Below are 22139 nucleotides of genomic sequence, written 5' to 3'. Positions count from 1 at the left end.
ACTACAACCCTGCCAGACACTAGCTATTAAGTTGTACACTGAGGTTTATAAGGCCAGCACTCACAAGTCTGTCTTCCAAGTACTTTGCTTGTAGCACAGTAAAGAGGTAGCAGAATAGACTGGAAAGGTCTGCTGCAGAGCAGACAGACCTTAATCCCAATTGCAGCTCTTCTTCTAGTGGTTTTAACTCACAGACTAATGTAAAAAATAAAAGTTAGAAAAAAAAACTTTTCCAAATTTATATGTGTCAATGTATATGTCTCTGACATGAGGAGACACTCCATAAACAGTAGCTGCAATCACTCCAGGTACGAAGCAATCATGTGGCACAAACAACTAGACCTCATTTCATGTAAGCACAGTGAGCTAAGAATTATCTTTTCTAGTATATATTTAACTAAATATATTAGTTAATATATTTAACTAAATATATTTAGCCTTTAACTAAAACAAAGCTCTTCATTAGTAGAGCTTAATATAACTTTAACCAGTATTCTTACCATCATCTTTTAAAATACGACCCACATTAGGGCAAGATTTAAAAGGACTACAAGTGCCTGTATTCAACCAGCTATGTATCTTGGTAATCCTTGAGTAAAAGTTTTTTCATCTCACCCTCAATATTTTGAGTTAAAATCTTTCTAATGTTTGTACGCTCACCACTGCTTCTAACCACCTTCCAGCAGTTTATTTACATTCTAATGAAAGAGTCCTGATGCTCCCAAATTATTCAGAGAAGAGTCATTAAGCTGCTTTGCCCGGCTCTCCCAATACGCACAGTGAGTTGTTTCATCCTATTTCTTCTATCAGAGCAGGTGCAAAAAGGAAGAGGAAAAAGCTAAGTGTGTTTACATAAGACTTGGCAATTGTCTTTTTACCAATCAGAAAAGTGATCTCCTCTCTGACTAGTTTATGAGAGGTAGAATTTCTGAGCACTAAACAGAATCTCAGAAACTGAGACAAACTAGATCTAAAAATGCTTTATGAAATAGGAAGGATCACAGTGTCAGAGATGACTTCGAGGTAAGTTTAATGTGTGGTTTTTTTGGGGTTTTTTTGGCTACCTTGGGTCTACGTTGTTGCGCGTTGGCTTTCTCTAGTTGCGGCGAGCGGGGGCTACTCTTCGTTGTGGTGTGCAGGCTTCTCATTGTGGTGGCTTCTCTTATTGCAGAGCACGGGCTGTAGGCGCGCAGGCTTCAGTAGTTGTGGCTCGCGGGCTCTCGAACACAGGCTCAGTAGTTGTGGCACACGGGCTTAGTTGCTCCGCAGCACGTGGGATCTTCTCGGACCAGGGCTCAAACCCGTGTCCCCTGCATTGGCAGGTGGATTCCCAACCACTGCACCACCAGGGAAGTCCCTAATGTGTTTTTAAAAGTTAACTTCAAGTCCTTTCATACTAACAGGTCAAGAGGAGGAACTAGAAGAGGAAATAAATGAATAAAATAGCACCTGCTGTGGTCATGCACAAAGAGAGAGGTTCCAGTGAGGTCCCATGCCTTTCTGGGACCACAGCCTCAACAGAACCTTCAGACTGTTCCAATTCAAAGTCAAATTAACCAGAACTCAACTACCCAGAGCCAGTCCACTGGGCTTCCAGAACTATTTAACATGGATTAAAAGAAGATATATTTCGTATTTAAAATCAACTTCTAGGAGACATCTACTATCGGTACGCAAGCACCACAATCTCCTATGCCTTCCACCGCCTTAAATAGACTTTTAGAGCAGCTGTAGATTCACAACAAAATTGAGCAGAAAGTACAGAGAGTTCCCATGTGCCTCCTGCCTCCACACACGCACAGCCTCCCCATGATCAACACCCTCTCAAGAGCGGTACATCACAGGTCAATGCAGGCTCCTCAGCTGTTAACATCACTCAAAGACCAGAGTTTAGGTTTCACTCTCACTGTTTCATGTTTCATGGGTTTTGACAAATGTATAATGACATGTATCCACCATGACAGTATCATACAGAGTAGCTTCACTGGCCTATCCATCCTTCCCTTCCTACTAACCTCTTGCAACCACTGATCTTTTCACTGTCTCCATAGTTTTGCATTTCCAGAATGGCTTATAGTTGGAATCACACACCATGAAGCCTTATCATATTGGCTTTTTTTTTTTAATACAGCAGGTTCTTATTAGTTATCTATTTTATACATATTACTGTATACATGTCAATCCCAATCTCCCAACTCATCACACCACCATCCCCAACCCCACCACTTCCCCCCTTGGTGTCCATACGTTTTTTTCTCTACATCTGTGTCTCTATTTCTGCCCTGCAAACCGGTTCATCTGTACCATTTTTCTACATTCCACATGTATGCGTTAATATACGATATTTGTTTTTCTCTTTCTGACTTACTTCACTCAGCATGACAGTCTCTAGGTCCATCCACATCTCTACAGATGACCCAATTTCGTTCCTTCTGTGAGAAGCCAGATGATGTGACCACGTGCTGGGCTCTGAGAGCAACCGGGAGCCGGAAGCCTGGGCTCTGCTGCTGTTGAGCTGGGTGACTTTGGATGGCACTTAACCTCTCTCTGCTTCAGGTTTCCTGGGTTCCAAGTTTAGGCCCAGCCTTGGAAAATGGTTATGGGGGTCAAGGAGGATAATAAGCATGTGGAAGCACCTTGAAAACGCCAGGTGGTTGGAATGTATGGAAAGTTTTCTGCAAGGACTGAAATCATTACATATCTGAGTCAGAAAGTGGAGGAAAGCATCTTTTTTTTCTTTTTTTTTTGACAACATAGGAAGGGAGGAATATATGTTGCACCAAAACTTGTGCCTGATTTCTTAGGTCTTTCCAAAGGTCAGGGGAGCTCTGACTGTGCTTAGCGGTGGGTTTGGTTTACCTGACTCTGAGGCTGACTGTATCTCACCTAGGGTCTGTTTATTTTCAGAAGTGAATGACAGCTCTAGACAAACCCGTCTTACCTCCTTGGGAGTCTACCCAGGGTAATGAGTTTAAACTTTCTCTTTGTCTCTTGTGGTTGTTAGTCTTCACGCATGAGAGGAGCTGTAGAATTGACAGTGCTTTGTGCCGCCAGCTCTTCTCTGGAAATACCGAGTAATGGTGAGGATAAGAGCAGACGCCATGGTGCACGTTTACGTGTAATCTGAACTTCATGGTGATTCATACACAATATCATTCTTCACCTAGTCATCAGATATTCAGCAAGCTTCTCCATATGCCAAGAGGTCGATAACATAGCTCCTTCCTCAGAGCACATTGACTCCTTGGGGAGACAGTGACCAGACAGGCTTAGATTGGGAACTGGGCAACTGACATTCCCATTTTAGCGCTCTCAACCCTGGACTCTGACCTTGGCTAAATCTGTCACCTCCCTGGGCCTTGGGATTTTCCCTTCAAAATGAGGACTTTGGACCAGGTGATCTTGAGGGGTCTCCCCAGGTACATTCCCTATTATAGGAGTCTGATTGTCCATTTACAAAGGTAATTGATGATTAAATTGTAAATTGCGTGAACAGTACATATAGTAAGAACGTCACACAAGGGAAAGGCGTAATTCTGGTTCCTAAGGGTCAGAAATGGCTTTGCCAAGAAGATAGAAAAGGAGGTGGAAAGTCTAAATATATAAGAGCAGGGAGTGGAGGCTGACCTGCCCAGCTGAGGTGTTGGTGTAGAAAAGGGCAAATTTGGTTGAGGGTCTCGAGGTTCTTGGCAGTATCCATGTGTGAGCCAACAGGAGACTCAGGGATCTTTCTTTTCCCTACCTTTCTTGTGCCATAAATATCTGTGTATCTGATATGCCAGAGACTGTTTCTGCTTTAGACACATGGCTCCAAGAAGACCTTATCGTATCAAACTAATATAACTCGCTTATTGATGACTTTGAACTCACTACTTTCTGGTCCCTTCCCTCCTGGTCCCTGGTACCTAGAACTAATGTTCTCAGGGAAATGGCTTTGTGTGCACCCTTCCACATTAGATATGCTTCTGCTATCCTTTATTTCCACCTATGAGAATGCCAGCATTTAGCTGTGGGAACTTCTTTTGTTATACATAGTAAAATCTCCAAAGTTTTTCTGTAGAGTTTTAGTGAATTCTGATTGAGAATTAAAAAGCCAAAAAACCAAGTTCCGTGTTTGTTCAATCAGTTCTTTAACTCAACCATCATTTAAGTGCTTACTCTGTACCAGGCACTGGGTATGCATTTGTAAACAAAACAGACATGGTTTCTGCCCTCATAGCTTTTGGTCTAGTGGGCGGGACAAACACTAAGTCAGTACACAGATAAATCTGAGATGATCAATTTGATGGGTGGTATAAGTGAAACAGAAGAGGATGGCACAAGAATAATAGGAGTACCTATTTCAGATTTGAGAGGGTGGCCTCATTTAGAAAGCAAGAGATGAGAAGAAGCTCGTGAGGGAAAGGGCTCAGTTGGAGTTGGGGAGGAAAGTCTGTTTCAAGCAGAGGGAAAAGCTAGTGCAGAGCCCCAAGGTAGGAAGAGCTTGTAATGTTGAAAGAACCGTAGGAAAGGTCAGAGTGGCAGGAATGTTGTAAATAACAGTGGAGGGGGCTTGATATGAAGATAGGGAAATAGGCCTAAATAGGGTCACTTAGGGCCTTTTGGTGAGGTAAGAAATTTGTATCTTATCCTATATTCAAAGGGAATCAATTGTTCGATTTTAAAGAGGGGAGTGGCACAATTCAATATAGATTTAATTACTCATTCTGGCTACATTGTGGAGAGTGGTTGGGGAGCAGGAGTTGAGGTGGAGAGATCAGTTACAGGGGGTCGTTGTGGCTTAGGTGAAAGACAGCACTGACTTGGACTTGAGTAGAAGTGATGGAACTTGGCAGTGGCTGGGATGGGAGAGGTGATGGGAGGAGATGTCAAGGTAGACTCCTAGCCTTTGGCTCTGTCTTCAAAATGGAAACGTTGTAGACTGAGACGCAGTGTGGAAACTCTTTCCTAGAATGTATTGGGGCACTTTATACCTAGGTAAGTAAAGCTAAAGGCATAACCTTTACTTTGAGATGTGGGCCTTAACATTGCGAAACAGTGAATTTTATGTACTTATTCGGTAGATGAAAATGACGTTAAGTATTTGGCTGTTTTTTACAAAACCTAAACATACTCTTGCCATAGGATTCAGCAGCCGTGCTCCTTGGTATTTATCTAAATGAGTTGAAAACTTATGTCCACATGAAAACCTGCACATGAATGTGCGTAGCAGCTTTATTCATAATTACCAAAGCTTGGGAGCAACCAAGATATCCTTAAGAGAGTGAGTGGATAAATTGTGGTACATCCAGACAGTGGAATATTAGCACCAAAAAGAAATGAGCTCTCAAGTCTTGAAAAGACATGGAGGAAGCTTAAATACATATTGCTATGTGAAAGAAGCCAATATGATACGGGGCATATACCCAGAGAAAACCATAATTCAAAAAGACACATGCACCCCAATGTTCATTGCAGCACTATTTACAACAGCCAGGTCATGGAAGCAACCTAAATGCCCATCGACAGATGAATGGATAAAGAAGATTTGGTATATATATACAATGGAATCTTACTCAGCCATAAAAAGGAACGAAATTGGGTCATTTGTAGAGACGTGCGTGGATCTAGAGACTGTCATACAGAGTGAAGTAAGTCAGAAAGAGAAAAACAAATACCGTATATTAACGCATATATGTGGAACATAGAAAAATGGTACAGATGAACCGGTTTGCAGGGCAGAAATTGAGACACAGATGTAGAGAACAAACGTGTGGACACCAAGGGGGGAAAGTGGCGGGGGGGGGTGGTGGTGGTGTGATGAATTGGGAGATTGGGATGACATGTATACACTAATATGTATAAAATGGATGACTAATAAGAACCTGCTGTATAAAAAAATAAAATTCAAAAAAAAACCAAAACAAATGTAGCACTATGAAGTTATGAAGTACAATAAAATGAGGTATGCCAAAAAAAAAGAATATTCAATGTAAAGATAGAAGCAGAAGCAACAGTAGGGTCTGCCAGGTGTGCATCTACATCTCTAACTTGGGATCAATCCAGGAATAACTGCTCTCCTGGCAATTCTATTTTATACAAGCAGCTCTTTTTTTTTAATGTTTAGCAGCCATTTACAGAGGGTAAGGCTATATACCAGGCTCTCTAAGAGTTATCTTTACAGAGGCCAGAGCCATAGGACCTCAGTGTTGAAAGGGGTCTTCTTACAGACAGGTCTTAGGAGGCAGCCCTAATCTCTAAAAGAGAATCTATGGACCAGTTAATATTTACTTAACTTCAGAGACCATCAGCAACATCCTCCAAAAGGACAGACATTTTAATCCCCCAAAAGTAAGGACTATCTCAGGAAAGAATGGTCTTAACTGAGTACATCCTGTGGACAAGCCACGGAGCAGGTGCACTTCCCACGGAAGGTCAGCCAGCTCCCATGTGAGCACTCCCAGGGGTGGGAGTGCAAGGGAGCAGCTCGGTAGACCATTCCAGTCTTCTGAAAGTTATGTCTTAGATGGGGCTGGAATCTCTCTCCCTGAGACTTTCACCCACTAGTCACAGCTGTGACCTCAGGGAGAGGAAATAAGAGATCTTAAAGGCTGGCACAGAGTAAATCCTCAATAACATCAACTCTCCCCGTCCCTCCCCGCTGCACTCGCAGTCCCACGCTAAGCTCAGAACTATGTGGAGACGGTGTCCACACCCAGTGCCCACACCCAACTACCAACAGCAGCCCATTCTGAACTCACTCTCGAGAAAAAGCCCTGAAACATTTCAACCATTTCTCACATGGTTTGGTTTCCTGCCTCCCTCACCGTCCTGGCCTTTCTCCTCAAGACATGCTTCACTCTGTCTGTGTCCCTCTTACAGTACAGGACTCACCATCTGGGGGTCCGGCACAAAGCACTAAAAAGTCACGGTTGCCCCCTTGTGGAGCTCCCAATCTGGCTGAGAAAAAAGATGAACTCACATTAAACGAAGAACCCTCTTTCCTCTCTCTCCCCCAAAGAGCACACACCCACACACTCAACTGTGTGACCAGACCACAGACACGGAAGGGATTTAGAGGAAGGGGATGTTAATAAGGCCTGGTTTCCGGGAGCCCAAGAGTCACTGCTCTTAGCATAGCCCACCTCTCCCTCGAAAACTCAGATTGCAGAACACACGCGCAGCCCTGACGCCTCAGCTTCCCTCAGCCCCTGACGCAGAGACATCAGTGACCCCAGAAACCATCCGTGGGGACAATCAAGTTCTGGACAGAGTCCCCGCCGTGGGACAACCAGGACACAAAGGCCAAGAACCCCGGGGTCCTGAACACTGTCAGACACAGCTCTTGGGGCAGGAGCCCCCTCCCAGCTGCCAAACCAAAGGCGGAGGTGAAAGTTTCTAAAGGAAAAACAGAACATGAAGTGTTTCGTTTTGTTTTGTTCAGAATTAATAGATGCCCACTTGAGGAAGCTGGGAGGCTGAGGAAACTAGCCAAGGGCAGGGCCACCAGATTTTTGCTAAACTGGTTTGGCACCTTCTCTTTTCTTTTTTTGGTTTATGGAAATGACCACATACAAGGTAGCCTGCAGGCCAGGCAGATGGCCACCTTTCCAGCTGCAGTGTTTCCCAGGAGGTCACCCCTGGCAAGGAGGCTTCACACATTCTCACATTCTCAAGATGTTTCCATCTTGCAGGCAAGGGCCCTTTCTGAAACTGTTCTGCCTGGCCCAAACTCTCTTTGAATCAGGTTCTAACACTTCTGCACTTAACATTCTTCGACAGCAATTGCAAGAGGAAAACAACCTTGGGAACCTCCCCTCACCGCCCCATCCCAAGCAAGCTCCTGCCAAACGCTAGCATATTGCTGAATGTCACCACCACTCAGAATAGGAATCCCTGTGCCCAGTTTTGACGCTGCCAGTTAAGGACAGCAGAAGAATGTCTAATATGCTGTTAAACAATCTGGAAAGCCCATGCAATCTCCTAGTGAGGACAGCCTTTCCATAAAGGACGCCTTGCCTTTAAAAAGCAAATTTAATATACGATTGCCAACACTGCTCAGCTACAGCCTCGAGAAACCCATGAGAGAGGGCAAACCCCAGATCGTCAGGAAATCTGTGGCATATTCTAGAAGCCCTCAACCACATCACATCGACCCCTTAAGTACATCCCCTTCATGGGCTGATGCTGGAGGACATCAGATCAGCCCACGGAGGGTCCACGGACCCCGCACTGTGCCAGCCTTTCAGAGGCAGCATCGTCTGCAACCCAGAGGTCAGCAGAGCACCGCCCAAGCGACTGGAAGACGCGTCTCCTGGCCGTGCAACCTCTCACAGCGGATCCCGCTCCACCAGGGCAGCTTCTCCCCCTCACATCTCCGGGTACTAACAGCAACATCCACAGGCAAAGCAAAGGGCCCTTGGCAGAGATCCCCTTTTACAAACTGCTCGAGGCAACCATGTTTTACATTTCAATGATTTTTTTTGGTCAGTGTTCACGCAACTGTAAATAATAACAAAAATGACTTCATGGAACACAGTGCGTGGACCGCAGTGCAATCAGCAGATCCTCTGAGACAGATCGCTACCAAGGGTGTCAGCTTTCCAAGACACAAGATAATCTAAGACCTCATGTAGTGAGACCTCCAGTGAATGAGAAGCCCAGCCAAGCCTGCTTTATTTACTCCTTTCTCCCCATCCCACCTGTTTACTCTCCAAAAAGAGGAAAAGTCACGCATAAGAATTAATCCACCCTGATGTAGAACTAGAGTGAGGGGTTAACGAGGTTGGCCCGCACTCACTCAGAGAGATGTCTTTCCCCTGCGTGCCCGCCACTCTCCCAGGAGACTGGCAAGAAGGGGCCCCATGCGTGTTCTGGTTTTTCCCTCCCCAGCAATGTCCAATGTCAGCCCAGCTCTGCACACTTCATTTGCAAGGCCATTCTACTTTCTCAGCCCATCACGTCAAGGGAGGAGGGGATGCCCTGGCAGCACGTCTAGACGACTCTCCTGGGGCCCACAATCTTAGTTTTCCCTCCTATCTTATTTCATCGTCTTTAGGCCCCCACCAGCAGCCCAGGTGCCTGATACCTTGGGAAACTCTCTGCACTGCATTTCTGATAGGACTGTGAGCACCTTTTCCTAACAAAAAAACAGAGTCCCAGGTCCGGTCGGCATCTCCTTCCAAAAAGCACTTCATTCAGCAGAGACCAGGCACCTCTCACACACCAGGACTGTTCAGGCCGCAGCAGGATGAACACGTAACCCACGGGGCCGGCCTAGACTCTAGGGGGGCTGCTCTGCTTATATCAGGGACAAGAGGAGAGAGGAGGCATGAACATGACGCAAACTCAGACGCGCTCTGAGATCCCAAAACACGGATCGGATGGCCTCTACCGTCCCCTCCAGAGCTGGATTCTATAAACTTCACACGTCAGCCGTGTGGGCAGGAACAGAACCTACTACATTTAACACAAACAGCATCACAAAATAGTTCACACTATTTCAGGTGTAACATTCCGGGCAAAGAAACATTCAAGGAAACTAAGTGTCTCTCTTCTGCCTGAAACCACAGGATGGTTTTTAGTGATGGTTTTAGGTTTTAGATGAAAAAGCCAATAATAGATCCTCATGCAGGGCTCGGACCACAGAAGCTGGCTGTCTGGGGACTCACCATTCCTAAGCAGGGTACCTTTTGCATTATTACTTGTATTCTAGTGATCTTTATGAGTAGTTACTTAGGTCTCACTTTCACCCTCTATTCAGGCCTCAAATGTGCCTTCTAAAGTCCGCGCCTTATTATGGGTGGTAATCTCTTCAAGCAGTGACACCCTAGCCGGGCCAATGGCACTAGAGGCATGGCTGCCAACACACCCCACCTGCAACTGGTGAATCCCCTGAGGAAGACAGGTAGCTTAACTGACAGCTGAGCACTCCCTGCCCCATTTAACAGGACTTTCACTTAAGGGAAAGGTCCCTTCGATAAGGTATCTAGGTGCATTATACAGAATGTCTGTGACTCAATGCCCCCTGTGGAATAAGATCTGTTTAATAAAATTAACAAGATTTTCAAATTGTGATGATTTTCTAAAATTTAGTTTCTATCAAGAGGGACAAATACAAAATGTACCTTCCGGTTGGAGCCAAAGCCGGGTTAAGAAATGTTAAGACCAGGTGTCAACTCAGCACTGATGTATCACAAGCTGTATTTTGCTCCCTGGAGGTCCCCCCCACCCTTCTATCGGGGGGAGGCGGGGGAAGGAGGTTGCGGCTCACCAGGTATCTGGCAGAGTTCTGAAGTATCTCTGGTGTGCCAGGCATGACCCTCACCTCGCACGGGGACCCCCAGAGGGGATGGCTGTAGGTTTACAGACCAGGGAGGCTAACTGGTAACCAACTCAGGAGACACATATCTACCAGAATGCCACTGATTAACATTTAAAATAACTGGAAAATCAGCGCCAGCCAGATTCTCCTTCTCCCAGGGGTCTGCCCACACAGAGTAAGGAGACAGCTGATGGAAGGCGGGAGATGGTTCCCTCAAGCTGCAAGGCTGGCAGACGGCTCTCCTGCACCCCAAGGTTTGGATGGTTCATCCACAAGCAAACATTTTCTCCCAAAGTGATGGTTAAACTCTGACCACAACTTGTCGCTGTCCTCTTATCAGCTACCAGAGGAGTCATTACCTTTTGCCAGGTATCAGGTAGCATGCCATTCATATCTCCCCCAGAACACACACTGGCCCCAGGACTTACTGGCCACACATTTTATAAGTGATCCCCCAGGTGGGTTCACCTGACTAATGGGTAATGTTGGTCACAGAAGCCCAAATTATTTTGTGAAATGGCCATGCTTAGTTTTCAGTTAAGCCACAGAAGACAGGTATATAAGCAAACTTGTTAAATTTTTTTAACCTGATGTTTAAACAGAAGTTAAAGTTCTAATAAATTAGAGTGTACCAAGTTAAGAACTACAAGCTCATTGCAAATAAATAAAATTTGAACTGCTTTGTACATAAAATATGAAGTAAAATTTCCCTCCTTACTCCCACTTCCCACCCCTACCAAGAGAAACCTCTTATTAGTTCAGAATTTTGATTGCATAACATTCCTCATCAGGAGATTAGATTGAGTTAAACGTCTCATGAAAACACCACTGATAGGGACTCAATGTATGGCTAAAGAGGGACACTGGAGCTTTCCCCCCAGGTGTTACCTACTGCATTTCCATCTTTAGCAAAACCAAGTACAAGTATGCAACATTTCACTTTATGAAGATCACAATCTTGGATCTCAAGTTTTATTTCATTTGGAAAGAACTGCCAATCTTGAATGCATATACTAAATCAATGGTTTCAATCTTTTAAGTGAATATAAAAGAAGCCAAGAAAGTTTTAAAGGAAGAACTCCCTGGAAAGGATATTAAAGACCTACACAAGTTAACTAAATCCCCTAAGCACATTTTTAGTGACTGCTACCCTGGCAAGCACGCCCCAGTGGGTATGTTTGAACAAAGACCAAAGAATTTACTATATTTTCTTAGGAAAATTCTTTCTGTGTATTGCACAAGGTTCCCTCTACTTTCGCTGCCCTGTATGCACTCACAATTTGCAAGTTCAAAGGCCACTACTGTGCCCTCCTGCAATGTGTTGGTATCACATGTCTCCACATACTGAGGACGATTTTTTTTTTAAGGTATGAGACTTTCTAGTACTGACTTCTGAAACAAGAAGGCTTGAGCTACTGATGTGATGGGTGTAAGGACCCCTGGCATCCGTTTAATTCATCCTCCCTCAGTTCCACATTCTGTTCCATACTATTCAACCTCCCTCTTTAATCTAGAGATTTTCTGTCAACTGTCCCAACCTCTAGAGGCTTGATCTATAGCACATGAGAAATAAGTCTTTGGAGGCAAATAGCTATACAAATCAGAATTGGATTACCCCATGAAAGGTCATGGAAATGCTTTTCCTCTTTCTTGTCCTCTGGCCCAAATCCTACTGGCTCTTTAAGATCTCATTTGAGATCCGATGCCCTCCAAGAAGCCCTCTTTCCCCCTGCTTCCCCAGCTGAGACAGGCAATGACCCACAGTCAAGAGACTATCTCCTATGCCTAGGGCTCCTTTCGATTTTTTAAAGCAATATATATAACTTGAATGTTCAAGTCTCCAAAATAAATAAAGCCAAGCCCATCTGCCATCTGGCCCCATTTGGGAGGCAAAACCACTTTATCATTTGTAAAAACCTATGTATAAAGGCCACTGCTGCCCTGGGGGCTTACAGTCTAGGTTAAACTAACAAGTCAGAAATAAACCATTAGCGAAAGTTGTAAAATTTCACATAAAGCAAGGTTCTATGGTATTTAGATTGCACTTATGTGAAGGACCACATGGGGCCTTGGCTGGCTTTTTGTTAATTCTAAATTATTCAGCACTGCATTGATAAATTGCTCATTAAAGTGCTAACCCCTAAGGCACCAGCCCAGCTAAGAATGATCCTCTTGGTTTCATTACTATCTCTAAAAGCACAGAAGGCAAGACCTCTCCATTTGCCTTCCTCTCCTCAAACTGCCAGAACACACGGAAGGGACTTCATCCTTACAAGTCAAACGTGTTCAACAGCTAAGGAAGTAGAGTGGGAAATCTGGTGACAAGGTGATTTACCGAGGTCCTTTTAGAGGCCTGTAGTTCCAGAAGACTCGGGAAAGGAAGAACACTCCTGACACCTGGCATCTTAGAATACAGTCTGTCTCTTCCATGAATATCCCTACATCTCCTTTGTCTCTCGCGTTGGAAGGGCCAGCTGCCCCCATTAGGGGCCCCTCCCCCAATTCCCCTTCCCCAGCAGTCTCTGCAATAAGCTGGGGCTTCCCCACCCCCTGCTCCTCAGCTACACCAGGACCAGCCTGGACACTAGGTAAAAACTAAGGGAATATGAATAAAGTATAGACTTTTATGTTTTAATATTGGTTTATTAATGGTAACAAATGTAGCATACTAATGAGATGTTAACAGAGGAAACCAGGCATAGGGTAAAAGTGAACTCTAGTATCACAATTTTTCTGTAAATCTAAAATGGTTCTAAAATAAAAGTTTATTTTAAAAAAATAACCTGAAATACTGATGATGTAGAGAAACGGGTTCATTCACACCGTCTGGCAGTTCCTTAAAAACTCGACATGCACAACCGTGGAACGCAGCAACTATACTTCTGGGCATTTCTCAGAAATGGAAACTTACCTTCACACACACAAAAACCTGTACACCAATATTTATAGCAGCTTTATTGTAATAGCCATTAACTGGAAACAACCCAGATACCCTTCAGTGGGTGAACAGTTAAAACTGTGGTACATTCTTACCATGGAATAATACTCAGTAATAAAAAGGGAATGAATTATCAATACACTCAGCATAAATAAATCTCCAGAGAATTATGCTGAGAGAAAAAGCCAATTCCAAAAGGTTACAAACTGTATGATTCCACACATAATATTCTGACAAAATTATAAATGGAGAGCCGATTAGCTGTTGTCAGAGGTTAAAAAGGGGGTGGGGGCAGGTGGAGACGGGTGTGGCTGTAAAAAAAAAAAAAAAAAAATAGGAGGGGAGCCCTGTGGTGATGGAAATGTCCTGTATCTTGACTGTATTGATGACAAAATACTGGTTGTGACATTGTACTATAGTTCTGCAAGACACTGTCACTGGGGGAAACTGACTAAAGGCTACAGAGGATCACTCTGCATTATGTTACAATTGCATGTGAATCTACAATTATCTCAAAGTAAAGATTTTTTGTTAAGCCACGAGGCCTGAACAAGCAGGTAGCCTAGAGGGAAGGGGTGAGGCCCAAGCAGAGATCTGAAGTCAGAGCCCAGATACAAGTGAGTGGGGCTCCTCCAGGCAGGCTCGGCCCAGGGTTGAGACTCTGGAAGCAAAGTCCCCAAAGAAAGGGAGTACAAATATGGAAAGCAAGGCTGGGCTGGATTTGAAGGTATTGGTGTGGACTTCGATTTATATTAAAACCCTTGGGACTTCCCTGGTGGCGCAGTGGTTAAGAATCCACCTGCCAATGCAGAAGACACGGGCTCGAGCCCTGATCCGGGAAGATCCCACATGCCGCGGAGCAACTAAGCCCGTGCGCCACAACTACTGAGCCTGAGCTCTAGAGCCCGTGAGTCACAACTACTGAGCCTGTGCTCTAGAGCCCACGAGCCACAACTACTGAGCCCACGTGCCACAATTACTGAAGCCCGCGCGCCTAGAGCCTGTGCTCCGCAACAAGAGAAGCCACCGCACTGAGAAGCCCGTGCACCGCAATGAAGAGTAGCCCCCGATCACCGCAACTGAAGAAAGCCCACGCGCAGCAACGAAGACCAACGCAGCCAAAAATTAATTAATAAATTAATTTAAAAAAAAAAAAAACCTAAGTGTACGTGTGTGTATGGGATTGCGTGTGTATACACAATCATTTCCTAGCTCTGTCCCCCCTTAAAGGACCTGGGGGCAGCAACACTCTTGAGCAACCACTCAGTGCCCAGAAATTGGTTTTTAAGTCCCACTCTCCACTAAAAGAACCAGACCTCCTTAGAGAAATGGCTGGTTCTGGGCTTGGGCAGAGAAACACAAAATTAGTCTGGAACATTGTGTTGTGGTGAAAAGTGATGAGAATGTGTCAAGAGGACACAGAGGTCAGTTTAAAGCAGCACCCATGGACCTCATCTGGGACAATCCAAACACCAAAATGAATGACCATCACGTATTATAACCCACTGAACAAAATACACGCTCACAAGCCCATACAGGTAAGTGAATACATGGATATGTATGGGGAGAAGAGAAAGCGCTTCCTTACAACGGAAGCCAACAAATAAATGGAGAAGGAATGAGGGTAATAAGTCATCATGTGGCAACCACAATATTAAAAATAAATTTAAGAGACATCAAGATGATAAGATTAGTAGATGAAAATCAGGTGAGAAAAAGAAATTTGTATCATCTCAAAGTATTTCCCACAAAATACTTATTACAAAAGGGAGAAAAAAGTAACTTCACGGAGGAGAAACCCAACCGACACCCTCTTCAAGAAGTGATCAAAGTTACCACCACCAGAAACAGGACAAATCAGACGAAATGTGCCACCCAAGAGGCTGCAGTGGTCATCACAGTATCACAGTACCCAAAATACCTACCCCAAATGGAGGGCCTTTCTAACAGTGACTGGGCCGTAACCTTCAAAAATGTCCAAGTCATGAAGCCAAGGCAAGACTGATCAAACATTCTAGATTGAAGGAAACCACTGATAGAGTGATGAGCAGCAGGTATAACATGTAATCCTGGACTGAATCCTTTACTTTACTATAGAAGACATTACTGGGTCACCTGGTGAAACTTGAAACCCAAGGCATACAGGAATTCCTTGGATTATTCTCGTAACTTTTCTGTAAGTTTGAAATGGTTTCAAAATGAAGTTTTATATATATCAATATTATATATATATATATATATACATACATATAATTTTTTTTTTTAAACAGAAAAAGGCAGCTTTTGCTTTTCACCCTTCCCCCTTCTTTCTGCCTGGAATGCACGCATGCTGACATGAGGGTGACATCTCAAGATAAGTAAAGAGAGCAGAAGAATAAAACAGGAAGAACTGCCACATCAGCCCTGGGCTACCCCCCTCAACACTTCTTGTTATACATGGTGGAAAATAAACCCCATGATGGTTCAAGTCACGATAGCAGGGTTTTCTGTCACTCACAACCAAAGCAATCATAACTAACATATTTAATAGGCAGAGGACTACTACTCCATTCCTATTTTCCCACTCTCACTAATTGAAAAACCAACCAAAAAATAACAGAAAAGCAGTGATTTGCTCCAGGGACGAGGCAGCAGAGAAGCTGTGTGTTTTGGGCAGCCACGGGCACTAAGGAAAGCCTGGCCAGAATCAACAGCAGGTCCGTCTCCACCTAAAGTCCCGTGAGTTTCCATCGACAAAGGAATGGATAAAGAAGATGTGGTACATGTATATAATGGAATATTACTCAGCCATTAAAAAGAATGAAATAATGCCATTTGCAGCAACATGGATGGACCTAGAAATTATCATACTAAGTGAAGTAAGTCAGACAGAGAAAGAGAAATATGGTATGATATGGCTTATATGTGGAATCTAAAACAAAAACGATACAAATGAACTTATTTACAAAACAGAAGCAGACTCACAGACTTGGAGAACGAACTTATGGTTACCAGGGGGAAGGATGGGGGGTGAGGGATAGTTAGGGAATTTGGGATTGACATGTACACACTACTATATTTAAGATAAATAACTAACAAGGACCTACTGTATAGCACAGGGAACTCTGCTCGATATTATGTAACAACCTAAATGGGAAAAGAATTTGAAAAAGAAGAGATATACATATAACTGAATCACTTTCCTGTACACTTGAAACTAACACAACATTATTAATCAACTGTACTCCAATATAAAATAAAAAATTTAAAAAAAATTTTTTAAAATAAAGTCCGGTGAGTTTCTACGCTCAGCGGGACGAACAGTGAGGTTAGAGGCAGGACTCTGACAGACAGGCAATGAAAGAGGGACAGGAGACGTCTTCAAAGGCATTTTCTCAGAGAAACAGCTCTGTGCACAATCTGGGTACCACAGCAGCACCTGCTTTGGATACAGGATGAGTTAAATAGGCTTTCAGTGCTTGCTTTTCAACTGGATCACCACTTAGAACACTGTCTCTATGAGAAAGATCCTAAATGCTGAAAGATATGGACTGAATATTTGCGTCCCCTCCAAATTCATATGTTGACATCCTAACTCTCCCAAGGGATGGTACAAGGAAGTAGGGCCTTTGGGATGTAATTAAGTCATGAGGATGGAGCCTTATGAATGAGAGTAGTACCTTATAAGAGACACCTCAGAGAGTTTTCTCACCTTCTTTCTGCCATGTGAGAATACAAGGAGAAGACAGCCATCTGCAACCTGGAAGGGGGCCCTCAACAGAACCTGACCATGTTGGTACCCCGATCTTGGACTTCTAGCCTCCAGGACTGAAAGAAATAAGTTTCTGTTGTTTATAAGCCATGCTGCCTATGGTACTTTGTCACAGCAGCCCAAACAGACTGACACTGTACTTAAAGTAACTTTCAGAATCTAACCTGTCAATAAACTGGGGACGTCTGTAAACACCTATTTCATTTATAATTCAACTTTATTTCCTAGCCATCAATTTGTATTACATTTTTCTAATCACAACTCACTTTTACTATCATAATGCCTCCTATTGGTCTAGTACTCCTTCCTTATTCTTTAAAGTTCCCTTCATACCACGATTTTAATTTCATTCTCGCTCTCAACAGTACTGTGAGGAAAACCCAAATGCTTCCATTTAACATGTAAGAAGACAAAGTTGAGGGAGATTAAGCCACTGGCCCAAGTTCTCACAGCAAGGAAATGGCATAAATGTAACAAGAATTCTGAGCCCTGACTGCCAATCCAGTGTTCTTTCACCTAAACCACACAGTATGTCATTAATAGCACTGTCAGTTTTTAATATTTCCTGTCTTGCTTTAAGATTATACTATAAAAGGCTTGGGTGGGAGGGAAGCGCAAGAGGGAGGGGATATGGGGATATATGTATATGTATAGCTGATTCACTTTGTTATGCAGCAGAAACTAACAACACTGTAAAGCAATTATACACCAATAAAGATGTTTAAAAAAAAGATTATAAAAGGCTAGACCACGAGGTCAGAAAAGAGTAAGCAGGAAGAAATGCATACATTTTACCTAACCTTAGAAGAGTGTGCAGGAAATTCAGCACTCCTCCATCATCCTCTTCTTGCTCCTATCTGTTTCAGAAGTGAAGAGGTACAAAAATACTGCCCCCCTGGTAGACCGCACCTGCCTCCCTGAGACTCTCCTGGCAGCCAGTCCCCTCTCAGTTAGAATGTTTCAGGCCCTTCAAAACTCTACAGAAATACCAGAATCTCAAATGCTTGGCTGCTCATCTCCATGTAGCCCTGCTCTTCAAATCAGCAAGTACCAAGTGCCTGTTATGTATAACACGGTGTCAGGCCCTTGACGTGGTCTCTGTCCTCCTGGATAAGTTAAGGAGATAAGACAAATACGTAAAAAGTTAAGCAACCACCCAAGAAATAAACAACAGTGCAGACCAATGACAGGAGCAGAGGCATAAGAGGAAGATATGAGCAAGTGTCAAGACCAAGTAACAGATGGACAGCACTTACGGATGGAGAGCACTTACAGTAACTGCTTCAGATTACAGAGAACAGATTTTCTTTAGGCTGAAGTAGGCAGGGTTTACGGAAAAAGCTGAAGTTTGAACTTGGTCTTGAAAGAATGAACTTAGAGAGGGAAAGCATATTCCAGGTAGATACAGCATGGGCGCAGAAAAGCTCAAGGTACGTTCAGAAGGTGCTGAGTGGATTGATCCTGCCAGTGGGAAAGAGTGGACCATACAAGGCAATGATCAACTGACAGTATATCAGTCATGATGCTCTGGCTACGACAGGCTTCAAACTGGCTTAAACAGAAAGACGCTTCTATCTCTCATGACAAGAAGTCTAGAATTCTCATGGGTTCTAGCGTTTGTTCAGCCCAAGACACATGGGAGGGGTTGTGTCAAGATCAAACTTCTGTCAAGAAGTCACAGTGGGGGTGCGGATGATCCTGCATGGGTAACCAGCCATCACAAACGGTTACCGTTCAGCGAGTGCCGAGCGCGGACCCACGCGTTCCACCTTCGAAGCAAACCTGAGAGAGGAGATGACAGGGGAAGAACCAGAAGAGGCTCCTCATCTAACAACCAAGTCCAAAACTAGATTTGGAAACGCAGCAATAGATCCTCCTCCTTGTGCCTGTTTACCGAAAAATACACGTGGGTTCTAGAGGGGATCTAACCAGGATGGCTGCTCAAATCTGTTCAGTCAGCAAAGACCTTCATTCTAATGACCACTGGGGGGCCTGTGTTCATTAAAGCAGAACTGCACTAGGACATTCCAACATGTTAGTGCGAGGGAATGCATGAATGAAGGCAAAGAGATTGGCCCAGAAGAGAAAGTACACTGATATCCAGGCCTAGGGAACTGGAATTCCCAATATATTCCTACACAGGGGGTCCTAGCACAGTGAGCTTCGGCCAGGCTCAGTACCCAAGCAGGACTCTCCTACTCAGTCATCGGGTCCACCTCCCTCATTCTAATCCTGGAAAGTCTGTAACACAGGTTAGGGGAGTCGGCCAATTGCAGCATTACTTTATAAAGTCCATCTTTCATGTAATGTCATTTTACTTGTTTAAAAAATGTTTCTCCAGCGCATTCTATGTGCTACACATGTTCTAGGCCCTGGTGATTCAGCAACGAGCAAGCAACTGCTGCTCTCATGGACCAGAATCTAGTTAAGGAAGACAAGCCAACAAAAGAGCCAGGTATTGAAAAGCACAAAGAGAAAAATAAAACAGGGTACTGGATTGAGTGGGTGACAGAGAAGGAGTCTGGGGACCGGACTCAGCAGAGGCTTGAATGATGAGAAGCCACCAGCGCAAAGACCTGGGAGAGAACATCAATGGAGAAGGACAAGGGCAAAGGCACTGAGGTGGCAAGAAGCCTGCAGTGTTCAATGAACAAACAAGGAGGAGGCCAGCAGGGATGGAACCAGCCAGTGAGGAAGACGGAACACTAATGCATCAGGACAAGCGGGAACCAGATTATGTATAGTGCCCTGTAGGCAGGCCTAGCAGGGGGTTGGATTTTCTTCCAAAAGCAAAGAGAAACAGCTGGATGGTTTCCAGCAAAGGAGTGATAGAATCCAAGCGACATTTTACAAAAATGACCTGACTACTGTGTGGAGAACAGACTGGAAGGAGAGAGAGGAAAAAGCAGGGAAGCCGGTTAGGAGACTGTTGCCACTACCCAGGCCAGAGACCTGGGGGTTGCTCAGGTCGGTAGTGAGGGGGTGAAAACCGAGGCTCCAGGTTCTGTTTGGAAGTTGAGTCAACAGGACCTGCAGACAGACTGGGTATTGAGGGGAAGATGCCTGGATCTGGGGCCTAAGGATTAAACCCTGGAGGATTAATTGGATCATGCCACTTACTGGAACACGGGAGAGCATGGGGAGAAAAAGGAATAGCAACAAACAACTTTGCTCCTAAGGGTCTTTCATTCTGAGATAGTCACTTTTGGAAATTCGTACTTCCAGGTTGAACAATTTCACTCTCTGAGTGGGTCAGGAAAAAATCTGGAAGAGGTAGCATTGTTATTTCTTAAACATACAGATTGGGACTCAGATTGACACTTTCACAGAATCTTAGAGATGGAAGAAACGCAAGAGATCTGGTCCTACTCCCTTCATGCAGCAAGTGAGGAAACCGAGGTCCAGAGAGATACGTGACACTGTCTCACTTGGGCAGGTCATCGTAAGTGCCACTATTTAGTGGCAGTTCGTGTCACATAAGACATTACTCCAAGCGGAGAGTCCCGTGCTCTCTCCATCACACCACACTGGTCTCTGTGCCTCTCACCATAGATATTTCTCTTTCAGTTGCTTATACAAATGCCTCACATAGGGTGCTAGTGATTTGCCTGATGCAGACATGCTGCGACACCAGAAGACATCTGACCTCAGACAGCTGGCCCTTTTCCTAGAAGAAGGTGCCCCATGCCAGGGCTCCTGTCAAGTGACAAGCAGAGTGATGGCCAGAGGAGTCAGAAGGCAGCCAGCCATGCCAGCCACGCCACATCAGCACGTCTTTGATCTGTCACTAGTAGGAGCTAAATCAGCAGCTTCCAGAGCATTATAAGAAACTGACATCTAAAAAAGGCAAACCAGGTCCCAGCCAGCCTCTTAGGGGATTTGACCCCGCTTTGCTACAAGCTGCCTTTCTTCTAGGACTGACCAGAGCAATATTCTCTGCAAAGGGGTCCACAGAGCGCCAGCCCAGCCCATGGCAGAGCCCACACTGTGCCCACCTACCTCGACTTTCACACTCCCCCTCCACCTTGATCGCCCTTCCTCTGATCTCCTTCATTCATTCTCACCGCTTTCCTGTATGCCTCCAAACCTGCAACCTACACACAGCTTCCTGCTAAAAGAAAGGTAGCAGGTGGTCCTCTTACACTGCGTTTCTACCTCCCACCCACCAGTGAATCACCACCACCGAAACATGGAACTAAAGCACATTTTAAACTATTTTGTAGTGAATCAATTAAAGCTTTGTAATTCTCATTCTTAGAATAAATTCAAGTGAGTTGGAAACCTATTTCTCTAAGAGAAACAAAAATCAGAAAACAAATTTCTTTAGGTTTCCTTTTATAGATGAGTGGAATCGCAAGTGGTTTACTCCTTCCTTCCTTTTACTGTTTATTTGTAATTATTCCTTCTCACCTTAGTTTTATATTTTTCCTTCCCAAGAAGCAGTCATTGCTAGCCACCTTCCAAGGTGGGCAAGAAGTTAATGGCGTATGGGTCAAATTCCCATTCTAAGGCACCACCCCCGTGGCATCCTTTGCTGGATGGTGCCCAGCCTGCTAAGATACCTGCAGAGAGGAAGCCCTCAGTTCCACACAAGGCAGCCCATTCCACTACTGGGGGCCATGTGCTTCTGGACCCCGAGCTCAACTCACCTCCCTGCACATACCCACTGATGATCACTATGATCCTCAGATGAACTCAGAGAGGAAACACACGAATTCCACATGACAGCCCTATACATTTCAGGATTATATCTCCTTTTTTCTGGCCGCTATGCCTGGGGCCCCCCAGCTGTTCTTCATGTGCCATAGTTTCCAGGCACTTTTCTCTTCTAGGCAGCTACCTCTAGCTCTATTTTTAGAGATCCCTTAAAAATATGTCATCAACATCAGAACATAGGGGAGTCACATCTTGGGGGGTGAGGAAGCTTGATTCTAAAGTCAATAATAAAGCAAAGATCATGCAGTACCAAAATCACCTTCGAACATCTCTCACACTGTCCATCACCGTGAGATGCTTCAAGAGGCTCAATTCACTTCAGGGCCTCTCACTTCGAGAGGCTCCGAGCTGCCTCGGGAAACAGATTCCCTCCTTCCATCTCACCCTCGCCCCAACGCACATCCTCACTAAGCAGGGTGATGACTCACACA

General features: G+C 44.5%; 1 protein-coding gene across 1 annotated transcript in view; it reads right to left on the bottom strand.

Moving 5' to 3' along the window:
* The window catches only part of MYO5B (myosin VB), a 361242-nt gene that overhangs the window by 321634 nt on the left and 17469 nt on the right, over window positions 1-22139 (bottom strand). The window lies entirely within an intron of this gene.

This window comes from Balaenoptera physalus (assembly GCF_965194825.1).
Source record: "Balaenoptera physalus genome assembly, chromosome: 12".
In the NCBI taxonomy this organism is placed as follows: domain Eukaryota; kingdom Metazoa; phylum Chordata; class Mammalia; order Artiodactyla; family Balaenopteridae; genus Balaenoptera; species Balaenoptera physalus.
Note: the sequence above shows the minus strand (reverse complement) of the source record. Positions and strands in the feature narration are given on the sequence as shown.